This window comes from Peromyscus maniculatus, chromosome 3 (assembly GCF_049852395.1).
Source record: "Peromyscus maniculatus bairdii isolate BWxNUB_F1_BW_parent chromosome 3, HU_Pman_BW_mat_3.1, whole genome shotgun sequence".
In the NCBI taxonomy this organism is placed as follows: Eukaryota; Metazoa; Chordata; class Mammalia; order Rodentia; family Cricetidae; genus Peromyscus; species Peromyscus maniculatus.
In genome coordinates, this window is record NC_134854.1 from 94,044,440 (window position 1) to 94,063,771 (window position 19,332).

At 45.9% G+C, this 19,332-nt stretch overlaps 1 long non-coding RNA gene and 1 other non-coding gene across 2 annotated transcripts; both read left to right on the plus strand.

The window, feature by feature from the left end:
* Window positions 1–5,190: 5,190 nt before the first annotated feature.
* Window positions 5,191–5,294, plus strand: LOC143272586 (U6 spliceosomal RNA). The gene has a single exon (XR_013050266.1). It is a non-coding gene; the product is annotated as a U6 spliceosomal RNA (small nuclear RNA).
* A 390-nt stretch (window positions 5,295–5,684) lies between these two features.
* On the plus strand, window positions 5,685–17,365 carry LOC121828318 (uncharacterized). Its single transcript, XR_006070804.2, has 3 exons — window positions 5,685–5,893; window positions 14,317–14,448; window positions 16,026–17,365. It is a non-coding gene; the product is annotated as an uncharacterized LOC121828318 (long non-coding RNA).
* Window positions 17,366–19,332: the final 1,967 nt, after the last annotated feature.

Below are 19,332 nucleotides of genomic sequence, written 5' to 3' on the forward strand. Positions count from 1 at the left end.
GACACAGCAAAGATATCGCCAGATGTCTTAAACACACCAGTGCTGTTCTTTTTGAATAGCTGTTACTCAGGGTCATTTACCCACCTGGCAGAGTTAGGCTTTTCTCACCAGGAGCGTAGGGACTTTACAGTAGCTGTGACCCTGCACTGCCCATCTTGAGCTGCCGTTAGAGGTATGCCTTTTGTTGTGGGAACAGGCCCAATGGCTGGTTGTCAGGGATGGAGCATAATGGCTGGTCACTCCTGGTGAACATTTACATCCTAGCATAGTGTGATGGCTATTCTTGGTTGTCGGCTTGACTACATCTGGAATGAACTACAATCCAGAAATAGAGGACACATCTGTTAGAGATTATTTTTACTTGGTTTGAAGAGGGTGAATCCACTCCTCGTCGGACCTTTGAGGCGGGAAGACTCACATCTTTGATCCATATCTTGAGGATGAAAACACAAGCATTTGTTCCAGATCTTGGGACTGGGAAATACACCTTTAATCTGGACCACACTTTCTGCTGGAAGCCTAAATAAGGAGTTGGAAGAAGAAAGCTTTTGCTCTTTGCCTTCTTCCCCTCAACCTTGCTAGCACATCCATTCCTCCGCTGGCATTGATGCCTACTTCTTTAGGATTCCAGCGTATACTGAAGACCTGCTGAGCCACCAGCCTTGTGGACTGAGCAACTACTCAATTTTGGACTTTCTGTTCACAGCCAGCCATTGTTGTATTAGCTAGAATGCAGCCTGTAAGTCATTCCAATAAATCGTGTGTGTGTGTGTGTGTGTGTGTGTGTGTGTGTGTGTGTGTGTGTCCATTCTATAAGTTATGTTACTCTAGAGAACCCTGACAAATGCAGTAGGAGTCAGCTCTGAATTGTGCTCACTCAGCTGGTGTCTATATGTTCTAATTCACCCCTGTCCTGTGTCTGCTGACCTGGGCTCAAAGGACATCAGAGAAACTGCCATGATAGCTTCAGGCAAAAATTTCCAGGAGGTATTGTAGAAGCCGGGGGAACATTCCAATCATGTCAACACCTCTGCTGGACTCCCACCTCCTCCCCCTGCCCCACCCCTTAGGACTGAGCAAATGGAGCAGAAATGGGTTCAGGAGCCTTCTAAAGGAACAATGACACAGTGACTCGGATCCTGGGGCTATGCCGATGACATTCAGTCCAGTCTGCCAGTGTTAAAAGGCTTCTTAGAATCTGTGGGTCTTGAGCAGTGGAACACACAGAGCGAGCCGGGTCCCGTGTGTTCTGTGTGTAGGACTAAGCTGGGGAAATGGGTGGAGAGGGAAATATGACAAAGATCTAGCGCTTTCACCCCACTGTCCGGAAGGTGACCCCCACATTGTATAGCAATTAAACCCCAAATGCTTTGACATCTCTTCCATCATCTCCTGCTCTCTCTGTTGCTTTTTTCCTCTGAACTAAAACGTGCCTCCTGGTGGGAGGAGAGAAACTCGCTCAACTTCCCAGGTTTAGGAAACTCAGAAAGTTACAAGATCCACCAGACTCCACCTCGACATTATCTAAGCAGTGACAATCGCTGGGGAGAGGAGACTGGCCAGCCAAGCTGCCTGCAAGTTGTGAGCTCTGGGGATGCAGCTTTCTGGGAACCTCATCCTTGCTAGACGGGTTTGGGGTGATAAAAGCTGCCTTGAGTCACCCATGCTCCTATAAGGAGGATCGTGGTAAAAGGCAATCTTGGCCAGTGAATCAATTTCCAGGCTTGAGCCAGTTTGCAAACCCAGAACCCCTTGAATGGAGGGACAGCCAGGTTCCCCTGAAGAAGGACCTGGATAAGACACCTAGGAGTTTGTTAACCATTCTCCAGTCCTTCCCCAGAGGGACCTGCAGCCTTTCACAAGGATAACTGTATGCTGGTGGAAAGGAATTGATCAGATTTTCTGGGGCCTATTAGATACTGGGTCTGAATTGACACTGATTCCGGGAGGTACCAAGAAACAATGTGGCCCTCCAGTTAAAGTAGGGGCTTATGGAGGTCAGGTGATTAATGGAGCTTTTGCTAAAGACTGACTCACAGTAGGTCCAGTGGGTCCCCAAACTCATCCTGTGGCTGTTTCCCCAGTTCCAGAATATATAATTGGCATAGACAGAATTCTCACATTAGTGAGACTATTATTGTCAGAAAGGCTGAATGGGGCCTTTAGAGTTGCCTTTGCCAAAGAAACTAGTGAATCAAAAACAGTCCTGCACCGGGCACTGGTGGCACACGCCTTTAATCCCAGCACTTGGGAGGCAGAGGCAGGCAGATCTCTGTGAGTTCGAGACCAGCCTGGTCTACAGAGCGAGTTCCAGGACAGGAACCAAAAATTACACAGAGAAACCCTGTCTCAAAAAACCAAAAACCAAACCAAACAAGCAAACAAAAACAAAAAACAAACAACAACAAAAACCCAGTCCTACAATCCTGGAGAGATTTCAGAAATGAGTGCCACCATCACGGACTTGAAAGATGCAGGGGTGGTGGTTCCCTTTAACTCTTCTACTTGGACAGCGCAGAAGACAGATGGATCGTGGAGAATGACAGTCAACTATTGAAAACTCAGTGATGCAATGACCCCAACTATAGCTGCTGCACCAGATGTGGTGTCCTTATCTGAGCAGATTAACACACCTCCTGCCTGGTACATGGTATGCAGATATTGGTCTAGTAAATGCTTTTTTCTTGGTACCTGTCCATAAGGACACCAGAAGCAATTTGCTTTCAGCTGGCGAGGCGAGCAGTATACCTTTACAGTTTTACCCCGAGGATATATTAACTCTCCGGTCCTGTGGCATAACTCAGAAGGGATCTCAATTGTCTGTCTCTTCCACAAAATAATCACACTGGTGCACTATATCAACAACATGATGCTGATTGGACCAAGTGAGCAGGAGGTAGCAACTACTTCATACTCATTGGTAATGTACATGCACATCAGAGGATGGGAAATAAATCCAACCGAAATTCAAGGACCTTCTACCTCTGTGAAATTCTCAGGAGTCCAGTGGTGTGGGACATGCAGAGATGTTCCTACTAAGGTGAAGGATAACTGATTGTACCTGGCCCCTCCCACCATTGAGAAAGAAGCACAACATTTAGTGGACCTCTTTGGATTCTGGAGACAGCACATTCCCTATTTGGATGTGTTACTTTAGCCCATATACCAAGTGACGTGGAAAGCTTAGCTTTGTGTGCAGGCTGGAGAGGAGAAGGCTCTTCCACAGGTCCCGGCTGCTGTGCGGGCTGCTCTACCACTTGGACCATGATCCAGAAGACCTAATGGTACTTGAAGTGTCAGTGGCAGATAGGGAACTTCGGCATCCCCCATAGAAGAATCACAGAAAATACCATGGGGATTTTGGAGCAAGGCTCTACCATCATCTACAGACAACTATTCTCCCTTTGAAAGACAGCTCTTGGTCTGCTATTGGGCCTTCGTAGAAACTGAACAATTAACAATGGCCACCAAGTCACCATGCAACCTGAGCTGTTCATCATGAGCTGGGTGTTATCTGACCCAGCAAGTCATAAAGTAGGATGTGCACAGCAGCAATCTATTATCAAATGGAAGTGGTATATACATGATCAGGCCCAAGCAAGCCCTGTTTACAAGCAAATGACATGAAGGAGTTGCTCAATTGCCTATGATTTCTACTCCTGTTACAATGTCGTCTGCTGCCAAGCATGCACATATAGCCTCATGGGGTGTTCCTATGACTGGATGACCCAGGAAGAGAAGACTAGGGCCTGGTTCCCTAATGGTTCTGCACATTATGCAGACACCACCCAGAAGTGGACAGCTGCAGCATTATAACCCCTTTCTGGGACAACCCTGAAAGATATTGGTGAAGGGAAATCTTTACAGTGGGCAGAACTTCTAGCAGTATACATGGTCACTCAGTTTGTTTGGAAGGAGAAATTGCCAATGTGCAATTGTTCACTGATTCATGAGTTGACTTGATGGTCAGGGACTTGGAAAGAACATGACTGGAAAATTGGTGAGAAAGACATCTGGGGAAGAAGTATGTGGATAGATCTCTCCAAATGGACAAAGGATGTGAAGATACTTATATCTCTTGTAAATGTTCATCCAAGCATGACTTCAGCTGAGAAGGAGTTCAATAAACAAGTAGATAAGATGATCCATTCTGGGGACAGCCAGCCTCTTTCTCTAGCCATCCTTGCATTGCCCAATGGGCCCATGAACAAAGTGGCCATGGTGACAGAGATGGAGGTTATGCATGGACTCAACAACATGGACTTGGCTACAGCTACTGCTGAGTGCCAGATCTGCCAACAGCAGAGACCAACACTGAGCCCCGGATATGGCACCATTCCCTGGGGTGACCAGCCAGTAACCTGGTGGCAAGTTGACATTAGACCACTTCCTTTATGGGAAATACAATACAATGTTTTGTCCTTACTGGAGTAGATATTTATTCTGGTTATAGATTTGCCTTTCCTGCATGTAATGCTTCTGCCAAAACCACTATCCTTAGACTCAGAGAATGCCTTATCCACCATCATGGTACTCCACACAGTATTGCTTCTGGCCAAGGAACTCACTTCACAGCTGGAGAAGGGCGAGAGTGGGCCCTGTTGTTGATTGTTTTTTACTCTTTTGACTCTTTGTTCTTTTGGGGGGGCCACCACCCAGCTCCCAAATAAATCACACACGGAGGCTTATTATTACTTGCAAATGCCATACCTTAGCTTGGCTTGTTCCTAGCCAGATTTTCTTAACTTAAATTATTCCCTATGTCTTTTGCCTCAGGGCTTTTCTTACTTCTGTATATCTTACTTTTTTTCTTACTCCATGGTTGGTTGTGTGGCTGGGTGGCTAGCCCCTAGAGTCCTCCTCTCCTGTTCTTGTTCCTTGACCCCTTTTCTCTCTTTTTCTCCTTCTATTATTCTCTCTGCCTGCCAGACCTGCCTATCCTTTCTTCTGCCTTGCTATTTGTTTTTCCGAGACAGGGTTTCTCTGTGTAGTTTTGGTGCCTGTCCAGGATCTCTCTCTGTAGCCCAGGCTGGCCTCAAACTCACAGAGATCCACCTGGCTCTGCCTCCTGAGTGCTGGAATTAAAGTCATGAGCCACCAGTGCCCGGCCCCAATCAGGTGTTTTAGACAAGCAAAGTAACACAGCTTCACAGAGTTAAACAAATGTAACATAAAAGAATGCAACACATTGTGCTTGCTTCGGCAGCACATATACTAAAATTGGAATGATACAGAGATTAGCATGGCCCCTGCGCAAGGATGACACGCAAATTCGTGAAGCGTTCCATATTTAAAAAAAAAAAAAAGAATGCAACACATCTTTGCATCACCAAACAAATATTCCACAGCATAAACAAATGTAACACATCTTAAAATAATATTCTACAACAGGGCCCACTATCATGGAACCCACTGGTCTTACCTGTTCCCTACCATCCTTAAGCAACGGGCCTGATAGAAAGATGGAATGGCCCTTTGAGGACATTGACGGTGCCAACGAGGTGCCAGCAGCCTGGAGGGCTGGGCGGGGTTCTCCAGAAGGCGGTGTATCCTTTCAATCAGCGTCCAATATAGGGTACGGTTTCTCCCTTAGCCAGGATCCATGGGTTGAGGAGTCCAAGGGTGGAAAGGGCATAGTTTCACTTGCTATCACCTCTAGTAAAATCTTTGCTTCCTGTTCCCACGACCTTAAGTTCTGCTTTGGTTTCAGAGCAGGGAGTGCTCCTGCCAGGAGCCACAACAATCATTTTGTTGACCTGGAAGCTCAGACTTCCCCCTGGTCTTTGGGTGTCTAATGCACTGACATCAACAGGCTAAGAAAGGAATAAGAGTTTTTGGAGGGTGGTTGATCCAGATTATTAAAGGGAAATCGGATTGCTTCTCCACGATGGAGGTAAGAAGGATTACGTCTGGAATGCAAGAGATCCTTTAGGGCGTCTCTTGTTGTTCCCATGCCCTGTGATTAAAGTCAACGGAAAACTGCAGCAGCCTAATCCAGGCAAGATGACAAGGACACACACCCATCAGGTGTGGGTAACTCCTTCAGGAAAGGAGCCAAGACCTGCTGAGGTTCTTGCTGAGGTGGAGGAAATACAGAATAGGTAGTAAAGGAAGGTAGCTATAAAGATCAGTTAAGGCCACATGACCGGTTGCAGAAACGAGGGTTAGGGTTGACATGAGTGCTTCTGTTGTATTTTGTTAAGAATGAGTTTGTACAGATATTTGTGTTTTCTTTCCTCAATTTATCAGTGATGATGTAACATCAATGAAGAGAATATCAATGGTTGTCATGTTTAAATTTAAGATACTAAAAGGATGTCCCTCAAGGAACATTTCCACCTGTCCCAAATGTATAACGTCTTTGCAGTTGTACAGTTAGACACAATTATGACCTGGTTAGATATGTAATGCATTTACAATTGTCCTTGGAATAGTAATATCATGTTTAGGCATTACTGTGACCTGGTTGTTGTTTTCATTTGGAAATTAATCATGACATAAGGAGATACAGTCATGTGTCCAATTGACAGGGGTGGATTTGTGATGGCTAATCTTGGTTGTCAATTTAATTACATCTGGAATGAATTACAATCCAGAAATGGAGGGCACACCAGTGAGAGAATATGTTTGCTTGGTTTGAAGGGGGTTAATCCACTTCTAGTCCAGATCTTTGAGGTGAGAAGACACACCTTTAATCTGGGTCATGACTTCTGCTGGAAGTCTATATAAAGACTTGGAAGAAGGAGGGTTTCCTTCTTCTTGGTCTGCTTGCCCTTATCTTGCTAGCACATCCATTCCTCTACTGGCATTGGAGTCTACTTCTTTGGGATTCCGTCATATACTGAAGACCAGCTATGACATCCAGCCTTGTGGACTGAGCAGCTACTGGATTTTTGGACTTTCTGTTCACAGCCAGCCATTGTGGGACTAGCTGTACTGCAGCCAGTGTGTCATTTCAATATATATAATTGATATATATATATATATATATATATATATATATATATATATATATATATATATATATATAATTAATATATATAATTGATATATCTATATCTATATCTATCTATCTATCTATCTATCTATCTATCTATCTATCTATCTATCTATCTATCAACATTGGCCAGAAGCTTCATTCTGCAATGCTCAGTGGTAACACAGAGACCCTAAAAGGTCAAGTGCTGAGAATAAGTAACTGTTGTGTGCTGTGCCCAGCCCTGAGTGGGACACCTATATCAACACCTAAACCCCTAAGGCTCAGGGAACATTGCAGAAGGAGGGAAGGAAGAACGAAAAAACCAGCCCCGCCCCCTGCCAAGCCAACCGTCCCCTGCGGCACCAGTGACCCCTGGAGCCATACGCCCACCCTGCACCGACTGGGAACAGGGGCCTGTGAGAACATGGTCCAGAGGTGAAGTCTTGTGAGGAGATTTCTGAGTGCTGTGAGAACATTTCAAGACAAAAGACAAGAGTCTTGTGACCTCAGTTTCTTCAAAACATGGAATTGTTCTAGGAATGTGTTTTCATGTTCCTCCCAGATGTGAGGGAGTAAGTTTACTTCAGATTATTCATTGTCACTTGATGTTGTTATTATTTCTCTGAGTTTGAGGCCAGCTGGCCAACATATTGATCAAGTTCTGGGACAACAATATTCTGGAGCCTGTCTCCAAAAACAAACAAACAAACAAAAAAACCCAATAAATATTTACATTAAACATCTTAAAAAAATGAAAAAGCCAAAGGATAGGGAGGAGATTCTGTCTTCAAGACATAATATGGCCATTACATTCATGGCCTCAGGCAGCTATGATTACCTGTAGAAGATCAAGCCAACCAGAGCAGCCAACATTTCAACAGGCAGCATTAATTAGACTCAATGGACAATAAGAAAAAAAGAGAGGGCGTGAAGGAGAGAAGGACAAGTTGGAAGTGCCCCAGGCAGTGGGAAGGGGGGCGTTGGGAGTGGATATGACCAAGATACATTTTATTACATTTATGAAATTATCAAATAATTTACTATTTTTTTTTGAGATAGGGTCTTTATGCATAGCCCTGGTTGTCCTGGAACTTACTACATAGACCAGGCTGGCCTGGAACTCACAGAGCTCCTCCTGCCTCAGCACCCGAGGGCTGGGATTAAAGGTGTGCATTACCATGCCTATCCGGATAATTTATTTTCACCTGTGGCTCATTTTTTTTGTGTGTCACCTTCCGGAAAAGGTGTGAGAAACCAGTTTGAATCCCTAAGCTACACAAAGACCACATTAAAACCACCTGCATGGGAAGGGGCAGCCCTAGTATGACAGAAGTCACTGTCGTCATTTGTTGACTAACTAGTTGCCCAGTAGTTTTTATATTTGGTGCTAACTTTAGGCTGTAGCCAAGAAGTTTAGGTTTCTGAGTGAACTTTTCTCAGGTTGATCTTCATCCATTTGCCTGGGTCAAGAATCACTGGGAAACAGGTTTCTGGGTGTCGGTGAGAGTGCTTACAGAGATTGAGGGATACCCACGCTGAATGCCAGTAGCACCATTCCATGGATATGAGCCGGAACTGAAGAGTTTTATGGTTCGACAATGGACTGAATCATAGTTTAGTCACAGCAATGAACGAAGTCACTAATGCAGAAGTGGGCTAAGGCAAATGGCATTAGTGAGGTAAACTGAAGGTTATTTATTCCAAAAAGATTGACCAAAACCTTTCGGAAATTTGCCTGAAGCTTAAGTAATTACCATTTAGCAGGGTGACTTACTGAGAATGTAAACTGGGAAAAGGTCATCCCTTGGGGAAGCTAAGCTGGTCACTGAATTCTGAATTTTCACTGTTGTAAAACCAGTTCTGTGTGTGTGTGTGTGTGTGTGTGTGTGTGTGTGTGTGTGTGTGTGTGTATGCACACATGTGCATTCAGGAGCATGTGCAAGCCAGATAAAATGCACATCTTCCTCAATTGCATTTTATTTTCTGATTTCTCACTGGCTTGGATGGAACTCACCAATTTTGCAGGCTAGCTAGGCAGCAAGTTCCAGGGATCTGCCTATCTCTGCCTTTCTAGTGCTAGAATTATAAATGTACACCAGGTCTGTTTTTTAAAATATTATTATTATTATGTTGTGTGTGAGTGCTATGTCTACACGTATGTGTGTGCACCATGTGCATGCAGGGGCAGAAAAGGGCCATCACATTCCATGGAGTGGAGTTATAGAGGATTGTGAGGCTGGGTTCCTGTGAGGAATGGAACCCGGGTTCTCTGCAAGAGCAGCCAGTGCTCTTAACTACTGAGCCATCTCCTAGTCCTCAGGTTTGGCTTTTTATGTGGGTGCTGGGGATGGGAACTCATGTCCTCAGACTTGAGCTGCAAGCACTCTGCCAATTTAGTCATCTGCCTCTATAAACCCGGTCTTAATCCAGCAAAAACAAAATCGATTTTTGGGGTTCAAGGGTCTGATTGTCTGGAATCTCACTGCCTCCTAAAGGATCGTTAAGCTGTGATATCACAGAAGGGAAACATGATAAGCCCTTTGTGTTTGGGAGGGACAGAGGGTAAAGAGGATCTGGCCCTCAGTTAGACTTTGGGAACTGAAGTGAAAGCAAGTACATTCTGGTCACACTTGAGGAGTCTTAGAAGCCCATCTCTAGGCAAGAAAAAGCTGCAGGTGGCTGGTGGAGAGGAAGTAAGAACTGTGGCTTGAAGCACTCTTGTGAGAGGCAGGGCCTAGCTTAGTCCCGAAAGGCAGATAGATTATCAAGGGGGATCAACCCGGAAGTCAGGCCAGGGTGGAAATCATGGCAACAGCAAGAGGCAGCTGCTCCTGGGGACCTCAGAGGATGAATGGCTGGTTCCAGGATTACTGGTCTTCGGGCCTCCTCTCTGTTGCTGCAATAAAACAGTCTCAGCAAAAGCAACTCCCAGGAGGAAAGGATGCATTTGGTTTATACTTCCATGTCACCGTCCATCACTGAGGAAAATCAGGGCGAGAACTCAAACAGGAACATGAAGCAGAAATCACAGAGGAACACTGCTTGCTCATTTACCCAGCTAGTAACTATATCTTCCCAGGGAACCGTGCCATTCACAATGGGGTGTCCCCCCATATCAATTAATAATCAGGAATCCCTCCCCCAGACATGCCCACAGACTCACATGATATGGACAGTCCCTCAGTTGAGACTCTTTATCAAGTGACTCTAGGTTGGGACCAATTGACAGTTAAAGCTGACTAGGACACCTGGCAATGTTCATTATCTTTTGTAGAACAATGCATCATTATTCACCATGCTCAACCACTCCCTGTGTTCAAATTTTATGCACAGACCCTTTGCCATGTGAGTTTATAATGTTAGGTATCAAAGTGAATAGAGTATCCCTTCTGTCCTTGATGTTAACTTGGCCTGCATCTGGCTTTGGTTAACAGAGGGTAGGAAGGAGTCACTTGGGAGGCTTCTAAAGGCCTCACATGTCTTTGATTGACTTCCTGTGTACCTAACATTTGCCACGAAAAGAACACACCCTAGTAGTGCTGGTCCTGGGGAAATACAGAGCTGGACGGACAGGACCCAACCTTGAACTGAATCTAAGCTTATCAAGGCTGTTGCTGATCCAAAGCTTCCCAACTAACCAAGAACCTGAGGGCAAGTATGGGTGGCGGGGGTGGGGTTGGGGCTCACTGCTGTACACCAGAGTTTTAGTTGTTTTGCTATGCAGGACTATTTAAGCACCTGCTATTGGATACATGCTCCAATGACTAGTCTTCTTTTTAAATAACAGCTACTGTGGCTGATCTAAACAGGGCTAAGTCCCCCAGCCTTCTTTGCAGGTCAACGTGGCAATACGAACAAGTTCCTGTCAATGGGATGCTAGTAGATATGCTTTTGGAAGCCACTGGCGCGTTTTCTGAGAAGCCAATGGCATACACTTTTACTCTGTCCTTATTCTCGCTGTCCTGAAAGAGGATTGGCTGGCCAGAGCTCCAGCTGACATGTTGGATCCCGAGAAAACAGTTTTACACTAGGCAACAAGGAGCTGTGAGCTGGCCCCAGCTGCCTGTAGGATTGGGTGAGTGAGAAATGAACTGTGTTCCTCTTGCATCCCCTGCTGAGTTTACGCTTGACTCAGTTCCCAAGCCACTTCTCAGGGCACCTGAAAGGTCATGGTTCTGTTATGTACGGCCAGACGATGGATTGCCATGGAGAAATGGCCAGCTGTTACTCATGCCAAACGAAAGGGGCCCAGCCCCTGTTTAAAAGTTAGCCTAGGAAAAAAAAAATGGAGAGTGGCTTAGAGTGTGGTTTCTTTAAGTTTTATTTTGTGTGTGTGGGTGCTTATAGAGGCGAGAAAGGGGCGCTGGGTCTCTTGAAGCTGGAGTTACAGGTGTGTGTGTGAGCCATTTGCTGGGACCTGAACGCCAGTGCTCTGGTGGAGCAGTAAGACCCAGCAACCTCTCAGCCATCTCTCCAAGGTGTTCCCTTGAGGGTGATAAAGTGTTCTGAGATTGTGGTAATGGTCACACAATTCTGTGAATATACTAAGAATATATTAAAAATGATGGAAGTGTACAGTTTAGAGTGGTTTTTACATTGTGTGGTTTCTGTCTCAACAAAGCTTTTATTTAAAAAGCCAGTGTTTGGGCTGGCCAGATGGTTCAGTGGGTAAAGCATCTTGACTGAATGGGAGAAAGTGAGCTGAAGTCCAGCATCCATCTCTCTGTTTCCAGGGTGAATGCCACGTGACCAGCTGCCTCAAGCTCCTATGATCATGATTCTCCCCCCCCCCGCCCCCCGCTGTGATGACTGAACCCAGAAATATGAGAAAATAGCTCCCTTTTAAAGTTAGATATTTTTGTCATAGAAGTGAGACAAGTAACTAATATGAGGAGGCGGGGTTTATCCCAGTGCCGCCCACATTCAGGTGGCTCTTCCCTCTGTCAACCCACTCTGGAAAGTCCCTCAGAGTCACGCGCAGAGGTTTTGTTGCTTCGTTGACCCCAAATCTCATTGAGTTGGCAATCAATATTAAACCGTCACATGTGTCAAACATAAAAGCAAGTGAAAATGAAAGAAATGCTATAAGAGAGTTGAGGGCCAGTGAGATAGACAGCTGGGTGGGAAAGGGCTCTTGCCGTCAAGACTTGAGATCTGAGCCTCGAGCCCTGGGATCCGCACGGTGGAAGGAGAAAACCCGACTCAGGCAAGTTGTCCTCGGACCCCACAGCCACTCTGTGCACCTGAGTGGACACAAACAGTCACACACACACTAAATAAATGTTTAAAAGGTTTGAGGGCCCCTGAGATGGCCCACAGGGCGAAGTGCCTGCTGAGTCCCATCATAGAGGGAGACCAGTGACTCTGGCTAATTGTCCGTCCATCTCCACGACATGCCTGCACCCGCCCCCTAAGTAAATGCATAAATGTAATTTTTAAAAATTAAAACTTTCTGACTGACAGCCTGTAATATGACTGCAAGTAGCAGTTTTTGATTTGCTGGCATCAACCCCAACTCTCAAATGCCCCCTCACACAGGGCGTCTAGAGATAGGGTGTGACTCTTCTTTTGGGAGTTTATCCCCAGTGGGGGCATTCAGGGAACGGCATCACGTATCTGGGGAGGCCTTCTGTGAGCCACTGGCTTTGCTGGGTGCTTTGATGTGTTCTCACTTAAACCTCCCAGCAGCCTGAAGACTATGAATGAGGCCCAGGAAGCCCAATTTACAGAAAAGAAAACTGAACCTGGAGAGAGGTGACCCACCCACAGCTTCAAAAACAGTGAGCAAGCCAGCGTCCAAGCCAGATCTCCTGATTCTAAGTCACACTCTTTTTTCTTATTTTATGCATGTGTTCATCACCCACATTCCCAAGAGGACCAGCTCTGCTCCAGGGCAAGAGAGGGGCCCAACAAGCCACTGAAAACAAGCAAAAGGAAGCCAGCTTCAGCCAGCTTCTCACAGGACCTTTTTCCCCTTCAGCAAAATTTATGAATCTTCCCTAAACCAAAGCACATGTGTGTATCAGGGGGCCTCACCAAAGCACATGTGTGTATCAGGGGGCCTCACCAAAGCACATGTGTGTATCAGGGGGCCTCACCAAAGCACATGTGTGTAGCAGGGGTGTCACCAAAGCACATGTGTGTAGTAGTGAGCATCACCAAAGCACAGGTGTGTATCAGGGGGCCTCACCAAAGCACATGTGTGTAGCAGGGGGCCTCACCAAAGCACATGTGTGTATCAGGGGGCCTCACCAAAGCACATGTGTGTAGCAGGGGTCCTCACCAAAGCACATGTGTGTAGCAGGGGGCCTCATCCAGGAGGTTTTTCAGTTCCCCGAGGGATGTTCGACTGCCCTGAGTAGCATTGTTTGGGCATAAAACAGAAGAAGGAACCAAGGAACTTGTGTCCACCTCCCACCCAGAACTTCATTTATACTAGTTGTTTATGAGTGCCTACCAGTTTTCAGGACTCAGTTGCCTCCTGAAGGCACCTGCAGGTAGAGACTAGGGTAGGAAAGCAAGAGATGGGTCTGGAAAAATGGCTCAGTGGTTGAGAACACTGGCCCCTCTTCCACAGGCCCTGGGTTCAATTCCCAGAACCTGCTTTAAAGGACCACCTTTAACTCCAGTTCCTGAGGACCCAACTCTGTCTTCTGCCCTCCACGGGAACTAGGCACAAACAGTGGTGGACAGACATACACGTAGGCAAAACAACCGACACATACAATAATAACAACAATAAAAATAAAACTGTAAAAAGCAAAGCAAGAAAGGTGTTGATTTACCTTCTTGGAGGTATCAAGAGCCACTGACAGGACAGAAATCAGGCACTCGGGTGAGGTATCACCTGGGAACTGTGAAGGGGGTCTCGGCTCACAGCAGCTCCCAGTTTATTAAAGGAATTAATAAATTAAAGATTATTGGAGCCAGGTAAGGTGGTGTCTGCCTAGGACTCCAGCACTCAGGAGGTAGAAGCAGGAGGATCAGGAGTTCAAGGTCATCCTCAGCTGCACAGCAAGTGGAGGCTAGCCTGGTCTACATGAAACTGTCTCAAAAAAATTGCAAACAGGTTATCACCATATTGAAACTCTTTTATTTTTTTTTTTTATTTTATTTTTTTTTTTTGGTTTTCCGAGACAGGGTTTCTCTGTGTAGCTTTGCGCCTTTCCTGGAGCTCACTTGGTAGCCCAGGCTGGCTTCGAACTCACAGAGATCCGCCTGGCTCTGCCTCCCGAGTGCTGGGATTAAAGGCGTGTGCCACCACCGCCCGGCGAAACTCTTTTAAAGCCATGAAATACAACTCACAATGCCTTCCCTTCTTGCAAAATATGTCATAGGTAGCTGGTCATCACCACTTGGCCCAAGACACTGGTATGTTTCTGGCTCCAGTGCCACCAAGGCAAGACACTGGAGACCTTTGTCATCTGCCCACCAGAAGGAATTCCATTTCTAAAGTTCCACTGAGATCGGTGAGTTCCAGGTGGAGATATGCTGGGCATGTCTTCCTGCTCCTGAGACTTGAGAGAATCCTGTCGCCTTCCCATCCCCCAGATGAGACTCTCTCTCCAGAACAGGCTCTTCTCCATCACAAGCAGTCTCCAGTAATAACTGAACAAGAATCTACTAGAATGGAGGCGGGGCTACCCACTTCTCGGGGTTGTTGGGAGCTGTGAGTGACAACATGACTACTTATTCTACCACCCATGACTGAGTCAGCCACGAAGCTCCCTAAGGGGATTGAATAGCTTTTCTAAGTTCGGAAACATGGCTGGCATTCACTAAATGATAGCATCATAACTAAAGCTCTGACTGGGGGACAAGAGAGCAGAGGGGCTGCCTCAGTTTCCTTTCCTGTTGGTACCCTGACAAAAGTCACTGAAAGGAGGAGCGTTTATTCCGGTTTACAGTTCACATGTGCAGTCTATCACAGCGTGTGCAGCCTATCATGGCTATGCAGTCTATCATGGTGTGTGCAGTCTATCATGGTGTGTGCAGCCTATCATGGTGTGTGCAGTCTATCATGGTGTGTGCAGTCTATCATGGTGTGTGCAGTCTCTCATGGTGTGTGCAGTCTCTCATGGTGTGTGCTGCCTATCACTGACAAAATCAAGGCTGCCATAGTCAGGAAGGAGAGAGGAAGGCATGCATGCTCAACTTGCTTTCTCCATTTTATACAATCCAGGATCCTCTGCCCAGGGAATGGTCCCAATCAAAATTAAGATGGGTCTTCCTATATCAGGTACTGTCATCCAGAAAATCCCCAGGGCACGGCCAGAGACCACCCCAGGAAATTTTAGAGTTTGTGAGGTGACAGTTAACCCTAAGCATCACAGAGAGATGCTGAAGGGTTCTCTGCTGAGCATTCAAATGAACTCTGATCTGCAAGCTTCTTGGAAGACAATGGGGTTAGCTTTAGTAACAAACCCCACAAATACTTAGCTTATTAGATTCTTAACATAGAGGCAAACATTGTACAATTTTTCTACCCCCAGCCCCCATGATAACTCTATCAAGTAGATAGTATTCTTTTAAGATTCATTTATTTTATATGAATGAGTATTTTGCCTGCATGTATGTCTATGTAACCTCACCCTATGTACCATACCCTGGGTCCTCTGAAAGAGCCACAAGTGCTCTTAACCACGGAGCCATCTCTCCAGCACCTTGTTGTTACTATTAATGCTGTATTACCAAGATTTCCCAGATTACAAAGAAAAGTTCAGTGGGGTTGGGTAACTTTTCCCAGGATCATCCCATTAGTAAGTGACGGCAGTGGGATTTGAACCCATGCCTATTTGATCCCAGAGCCCAAATTATGAATTACCACTCTGTAATTCTGCCCAGCACTAAGTGTCTGGGGTGAAGTATTGAGGGCTGCCAGCCTCACAGCCACAGGCTAAGCCTGTGTGAAACTCCAGAGGCCTGGTCGCAAAGGCCATGCCAATTTGCTGAGGTGCCCCTTCATTTGTTCCACGTTTTTGTTTGCTGGGCGGGTTCGCATTTTGAGCAACTGATTTAAACTTTCCCTTTCTTTCTCCCCTCCCAGGAGCAGTGGCAGAAGCAAGCGGAAGTGAGAAGGGGCTGGAGGACGTCTGGGAGAGCAAAACCAAATGTACCACGCGGGAGGCCTGGCAGGACAGGCCTTCCATCATCCGGTTTCCATTAATTCTTGGAACCAGAGCCTCCCTGGCACACGGGCAAGGAAGACAAGGTTGATTTTATGCTCAAAAAATTGGCTTAGGGCTGGTGAAATGTCTCAGTGGGTCAAGGCGGGAAAAGGCACTTGTGGTCAAGTTTCATGGCCTGAGTTTGATCTCTGGGACCAAACGGTGTAAAGATGGAATTGACTCCTAAATGTCCTCAAGACATACGTGCTGTGGCATGTTCATGTGCGCAAACACACACACACACACACACACACACATACACACACACACACACAGAGAAACACACACAGATACAAACAGAAATAGACACACAGACACACACACAACACACACAGAAACACAGAGACACACACATACACAGGCACATACAGACACACAAACACAGACACACACAGACACAGAGACAGACGCACACACATACTCTGTCTCTTTCTCACACAATAAATAAAATCTAATAAAATAAGTTAAAAAAAAGTGGGGCTTAGAAGAGAACTTTGAATCTTCTCATCCAATTATTTTCCACAGTTTTAAAACTGAGAAACATTCTTTTTAATTGAACAAAATGAGAAAATTATTACTATAGGCATATATAATGTATAAAATTATGAGTTTTATAATGATGTTTTCATACATGTATAGAATTTATTTTCATATTCAGCCCCCAATTACCTACTGTTGTGTAACAGTTTCCTCCAGAATAGAAACATTCATCCTTCAGTAAAGCTCTTTAAGCAGGAAGGTAAACAACTCAAAATAGCTTCAGGAAGTCCCTGAAACTGACCAGATTTATAGGCCCCTCCCTCCCAGAATAAGCTATAAGGACTGTTGAGAGTCACTCTCAGACAAACCACTCTTAAGGGACACCGTGGGACCAGCCCAGCAGCCTGGGAGAAGCAAAAACCAGCTGGGTTTCCTAAAAGAGGTTTGGACCTACTGAAGCACTTGCAAGGGACACTCTAAACTCTTGAGCTGCCTGCAGGCTGTGCTGTGCAGAGTGCTCCAGGTTCCCAGCTTTTGTGAGCTGTCACCCATGCTGGAGTAGACTTTGGTGAGCAACTGTCTTTGAATCATTTCTGCTCCTGTAAGTAACCATTTATTCATACTCCTCTTGTTAAATATCCCTGATAAAAACATGTGGTTCACCAAGTTGGACTTTGGTGGTATCTGTACTTTGGTCTATCATGGGCTCCCTATTGGGGATGAATAGATGTGTGTATTGCATTTCTCCAGGACATATTTTGTTACACAGCACCTGTTTTATCCCCCAACCCCTGATCCCTTTCCTTTCCCATATAATCACCTTTCTACCTTCCTGTCATATTTGTATATGTGTGCTGTGGATTAGACTCATTGTTAATAGAAAACTGACTGGCCAATAGTGGGCAAGAAGAGACTGGGCAAGACAGCAGAGAGAATGATGGGAGGAAGAAGGGCAGAGTCAGGAGAGTCAGGAGAGATGCCAGCCAGCCGCCAGGTAAGCAGGACATGTAGAAAATGAGGTAACAAGCCATGAGCCATATGGCAAAGCATAAATAGAAATATGAGTTAATTTAAGTGTAAGAGTTAGCTAGTAACAAGCGTAAGCTATCAGCCAAGCATTTATAAGTAATATTAAGCCTCAGAGTCAATTATTTGGGAAGCAGCTGCCAGGTATTTGGGAACAGGCAGGAAACTTGCAAGGAGTAAAGGTGTGGAACATCCCAGGCTAGCCCCTGCAGGAAGCTTTTCCCTCCTCTGAACCTGAGAGGCTGAGGTAACCCTCCACCTGACCAGGAAGCCAAGGCAAAGGAGCCTAAATGAGGCAGGTCATGAAGGTCAGCACTGCAGGGCACTGAGTGAGGGGGGGTGTGTGAGAATTTGTGCGCTACAATAGAAGACCATAGGTCGAATCATTTCTAATGAATAGAAAGTTTTAATTATTTTTTTTTAAATAAAAAGTTATTGGTTCTTAGTTCCGGAGATTGGGGAAGTTACAATTAAGATACTAGCAACTAGTGAAGGCCTCTTGCTGCATCATAGCATGGTGGTTGGAAAGCAGAGATGCAGGAGAATAAGTGGAAGAGGAGAAAAAGAGGAGAGGAGACGGAGACTCAGAGACGCTCCAAGAGTTGGAGGGTTCAAGCCTCTCATGTGGTCATGTTAAAGACCTCTATCCATTCTGGGACAGCTCTTACAGTACCTCCCCACTCCATAGACCTCACTGTATAACCTAGGCTAGCCTGAAGCTCCTGTTGGCCAGAATCTGTGGTCCCCTTGCTTCTGCCTCCTGAATGCTGGGATCGCAGTCATGTGCCACCACAAAGGTCCCCTCTGTCAACTCAGCTCTCATGGTAAGTAAGTTTCCTTCTGAGTTTTTGAGAGGGCAAACTGCCCAACCATAGCAAGGGGTGAGCTGGGTCTGTCCAGCCTTAGCAAGGGGCGAGCTGGGTCTGTCCAGCAGCACCCAACAGGCCACCCAGCTGGCTATGCTTGTTTATAACATATGAGCCACTTTCTGAAGCTTGGGGCATAGAAACTACTGCGGGAGCACCGCAGGAAAGAATTTGTGAAGTAAGGTCACGTCTGTTACCTCATTCATACCTATTAATGCCTGGGGAAACTCGGCTCACAGCATTCCCAAAGCCCTGCTTCTCTGAGCTTCCAGGGGAAGGAGAATGTCCTCACTGGAAAGGCGACCCAGCTCGCCCCTTGCTAAGGTTAAACAGACCCAGCTCACCCCTTGCTATGGTTGGGCAGTTTGCCCTCTCAAAAACTCACTGAGGTCGTCAGAGGTTCACTGCCCTCAGAGATGCCCTCCATGCCAGCACTCCGGCTGCTCTGACAGCCTTGGGGGAAGGTGGCTTCCTCTTTGCCTTTCACATCTGCTGAGCTGAGCTGCAACCCTGACACCAGCTACTCATAGCAAAAGCAGGCTCCACAGCATAAGGACACAGTCCCCCAAAAGACTGCCATTGCTTCTGATGTCAGTCATAATCTGGGGAGTTCCCGGACTGCTACTAAACTACCTACATAGTCAGGCTTTCTCCCTACCCTCTTTTATTTGATATTTTCTAGAACAACTCTTAGAACTAAAAAAAAACAAAAAACAAAACAACAACAAAAAAAAACAATGCACATTATAGATATGATTTTAGTGGGGTTTAAAAAGATTTGTCTTAATTTGTGTGTGTGTGTGTGTGTGTGTGA